The sequence below is a fragment of the Triticum dicoccoides genome, unplaced genomic scaffold, assembly GCF_002162155.2.
Source record: "Triticum dicoccoides isolate Atlit2015 ecotype Zavitan unplaced genomic scaffold, WEW_v2.0 scaffold14554, whole genome shotgun sequence".
Classification (NCBI taxonomy): domain Eukaryota; kingdom Viridiplantae; phylum Streptophyta; class Magnoliopsida; order Poales; family Poaceae; genus Triticum; species Triticum dicoccoides.
The window spans coordinates 5,995-10,524 of NW_021203453.1; the positions used below are offsets into that span (position 1 = coordinate 5,995).

At 44.3% G+C, this 4,530-nt stretch overlaps 1 long non-coding RNA gene across 1 annotated transcript in view; it reads right to left on the reverse strand.

The window, feature by feature from the left end:
• LOC119343904 overlaps positions 1 to 678 on the reverse strand; it is a 2,999-nt gene extending 2,321 nt beyond the window's left edge. The window contains exons 1-2 of the long non-coding RNA XR_005166327.1: positions 445 to 678; positions 302 to 363 (exon numbers count right to left, since the gene is read on the reverse strand). This is a non-coding gene — a long non-coding RNA (uncharacterized LOC119343904). The remainder of the gene's footprint in view (positions 1 to 301; positions 364 to 444) is intronic.
• Between the last annotated feature and the right edge of the window lie 3,852 nt (positions 679 to 4,530).

The window sequence follows — 4,530 nt, forward strand, 5'->3', positions numbered from 1 at the left end:
CCCAAGCCGCTGAAGGAAGAACATGACCGTGAGACTAAATAATGGAACTATTCTCATAAATCAGTTAAACTTTTAACAATATCATTACCTAATTATGCTACCAAAACAACTATAAGTTGTTTATCGTCACAAGAAACAACAATAGTTTTTACTGTTTAGCCCTAAATGGAGACACCAAATTATGATGTAGATCTTTTCCAAGATGAACACTGAACCCATAACATTGAAATCAAATAAGCCAATGCAAAAGGAAATACAAAAGCGAAACTGATTCGTCACCAGCTCGTCCATATGCACTCACCTTGGTCGTGCAAGCATCCACGAAGCACTTTCACTTGCCGATGATCAACCTTACTAATAGTCCTACAAATCAAAAGAACATATTGATTTACGGAGGATAAACAAACACAAAAAACTTTCAGATATTGACATAGGCTACCTTACACTGATTTACGAAATGAGATAAAAATGGGAGCCACCAACTATTTGTTCTTACACTGAGCAGACCGCCTCCACACATCATCAAGGCTACTTTACACCAAGTTAGAATAGAGATAAATGCTTATTGACAGAAAGTGAAATGTTCTGCGAGTAATAGAAATGGCAGGCTGGTTATGTTAGAAAAGACCAACATGCCTATTTAAGAATAGACCAGAGAGTAGACAGCTTGTCCAGCCAAAAGCGGAACTGTGTAATGGGAAGTTGTCAGACATACAAAATATGAAGAGAAATATTTGGTGAGCTTAAGAAATAACCATGACGCTTCCGGTGACATCTGTGAGTAAGCAATAAAAAGTGAAAACACAATTAGTACATGATATTTGAATACTAAGAAAGGGCATGCCCCTATGCAACCCGGCACCGTAGTGTGCACTGCCACAACACAACAATCTCTACCTCAACCACCTCCCGAAAAGCAAAATTTGGAGCAAGAGTTATCACTGAAAAATAATTGGGGGCATTGTAGCGTAACTGTCCACATATGCTAATTACAATGTTGGTCGTTTAAGACTCTTGGATGGCCTAAAAGGAGCAGTTTTGGTTTATCTACACCAAGAACAGGTCAAAGGAGCTCCAGGACAAATATTTTAAACAACATTACACCTAAGGAGCTAGCAATATGTGAAAAGAAATATTCCAATAGAGAGCAAATAAGTCATATTTACTACAAGAGGATCATGGTCAAATTCAGTATCAGACATGGCTCGAGGCAATGAACAATGCCAAGAAATCCAAGTACCACTTAGATCAAAACAACCTAGAACTAAATACACGAAGTAGACTATAATCTAGTGAATGAACATGTGTCAAATCAATCAAATGAGGGAAATCATGGATAACAAAGCGAGGCTACGTAATAGAATGGATTGAACTAAGATCAATACCGCAATCTCCACATCTCAGTTTTCAGAGTAACCACAGCTCTAAAAATTAAACATACAAAACTGAGAAGGAAATGTCAAGTGGAAGGATACTCCCCTGCCTAGCTATGCCAGTGCAGGTTGGGGCCTCATGTTCATCTTCTCCAAAGCACTGAGAAAACAAAACTGAATGTTAAACAGTGTTGTATTCCCGATCCAAATTGTGTGAGTAATAGCAGCACCAGAGAAGAGTAAACACGGGAGCGATGCACAGCTAAGGTTAGCTAATCTAGTTGCCTTGGACCTGATGGTGCCAGGTAAACAGGCTAAATATCAATTTATCAACACTGGACAGGAGTGGCACTAATATTGCTGCTTATTGTGAGCCTCATGTGACTCTGGTAGTTCGCATTGACACCGTACACAGTATGACAAAGACTTTAGCTGAAAAGAAACGGTGGACGTAGTAATTAAACAGCCTATGTATAAGAATCCATGTGGATTATTAAGTCATATACCATCAAAGGTTTTTTGCTTCCAGCAATGGACACGAATATTTACAATATTGAAGGAAATAATTTGGCATAGCTACATAACTGATTTTCTACCCGACTGTGAGCTACAACCACGATGCCCAAATGCTAGAAACGGCATATGCCAATCAGGATACCTCACAAAATATTCTCAGAATGCATTGACCAATATTTATGCAAACCAACCACTGTTGCGTCACCTTCTCACCTGCAGCTTGGGAGCAGGCCACCACCGTTGACCGCCGCTCTGCCTCTTGTCGGCTGGATCCACCCCTGCTGTGGTTGTCGGCATTGATGGAAAGCGGAGTGGCTTGGAGCGGCATGCCACTGTCGACCATAAAGAGCACTGAAACTTTTGCTAGCAATATCATAAGACCAGTAACATATATGCATACATCCTAAATAGTAAATATCGATAATCCTTCATATCATCTAAGAATAAAATTCAGCTGGTAGGCTTCTCACTATTAATTCAGTAGGAGATGGCTACCTCATCTTTTACTATTTTTTACACCTAAAAGTAAAATATATGGCTTCTCACTATTAATTCAGGAGGTAGGCTGCTCACTGAGAGTTTTTACAATGTCAATCATAGGATTCAATGATTCATACCTCTGTATCGATGGAAAATGCATCGTAAACATGATCCTAGTCTTGTTCAGCTACTACATCTTTCAATTTAAGCTGCCGAAGAGTAGGATCTATCACATTTGGGTAGCTTCCTTTGTATTCTTGAGTACAGTGTGATGAACATTATTCAATGAGAAACCAATTTTGGCTAGCAAGAACAGAGGGTAAGCCTCAAACTCACCATGGCTAAGAAAAGGTCGCCGCTCGCATGAGAGACAATTTCAATTTCCAAGAACAGAGGGTAAACTCCAAACTCATCATGGAATCCTGCCTTTGCTTCGCTCCTGCTTCTTCTGACAAAATTAACAAAGTTCAGAAAAGATTAGTAGGAGCCCAAGATCCTGGAGGCACAAACTCCAGACATCAAAAATTACTTTTTGAAAAGAAGAAGCAATTTGACCTTTGCTAGGCTAAACAAAAAAAGAAAGATCGTGATAATATTTAGATGACAATCGAGGTGGTTTGCACAATCTGACATATAAGTTCTAACTACACATGGATAAAGACAGATGGCCAATTACCTGATAGACCTATTGTTGTGGTTATGTTGTTGTCCATCCAATAGAAAAGAAAATGCATCCTTTCTTCTGTAGGAATCTGAGAGGGACACACGAGTTGTTCCAAGTTGTCCTGACCAAAGACAGAGTCAGTATAAGACCAAAAGAAGTAGACCAACAATCTTGAGACATCTCATATTCAAATGCATATGCAGAAAGACCTACCCCGGCTACCCTGCAACCAATTTGTCTGCTAGTATCAGATAGGAACAAAAAATTCCTTGAGAAAGGACACAGCCTCAGGACAAATCGGTCCTCCTAAACAGAAAATAAACAGGTACCCAACAAGCTAAGGAAGGCAACAAAAACTACTGTGCAGATACCTAGGACACATCTAGTTCTACCCACCCCCTCAATTCTAACCTATTCACACAATGCAAAATTGAAGAACACAACATCATGAGAAAAAAATGCAAAGCTGGATCTGCCTCTCTATGAACACCACACCAAATTGCTAGGGTTTTCTATTCCACGTTGAGCAGTCTGAAATCTCCAGGTCCAGATTCTCTGGGGAGGGAGAGGGGAGGGGGGAGAGATGCACCTGGAGGTCTAGCAGGCGCAGCAGGAAGGAGTGGTGAGCTCGTCGTTGCCGTTGCTCTCACGACGAGCTTGCAGCCGCGTCGCATCAGCCCGACCGCCGCCGCTACTGATGGCATCGGCACGGAGAAGGCAGTGACGGAGGAAGCATCCCTCCATCCAGGGAACCACGCCGGGGAGCTCCTGGTCGCCAGGCTATGCGGCGGCTGCCGCGGCCCCTTCCTGCCGTCGGATCAGGCGCGCGAGCTCGTAGGGGGAGCTACAGCGTAAGCGGCAGCTGCACCCCTCCGGGTGACGTAGGATAAGGAGGACCGGTGGAGGAGGGGCAAGAAGGAGACAACGGGGAGGAGGCGCCGGAGGAGAAGGAAGGAAGAGGCGAGGCCGGGAGGTGGTTTGGAAGGAGAGAGAGGTGAGGCGAGAGGAAGAGGAAGGGGGCGGTGCGAGTGCGGCTGTGCGGGAGGAGCGACGCTAGGTGCAGCTGGGGGCGGAGGATGGGGGCGGCGGCGGCGGATGGGGAAGAACGCAGGCGGCGGCGGCTCGTGTGCGAGAGAGAGATGTGCGGGAGAGAGAGAGGGAGTAAGACATGAAATGACGAAAATACCCTCGCGGGAGCACCCTAATATCGGCGGTGGCATGAGATCTTTACAGTGGGGTGAAACAGCGGGGGAGGGGGGTGAAACTGTTCATTGCAATAGTGCTTCCAGGTGGATCCGACGGCCTAGGTCGTTTCAGGGGTTGATCCGACGGCCGAGATCCAATCAAGCAACCAGATCCGATGGCCAAGGATCCAAACAGCTGAGGAGCCGGGAGGATGACTGTCATCCTTATTTCTCGATTCCTTGCCCATGACTTGGACAAAGCAGCCAAGTCCATGCTTCATACTACATAAACTTAACGCAACAATGAGCTAGA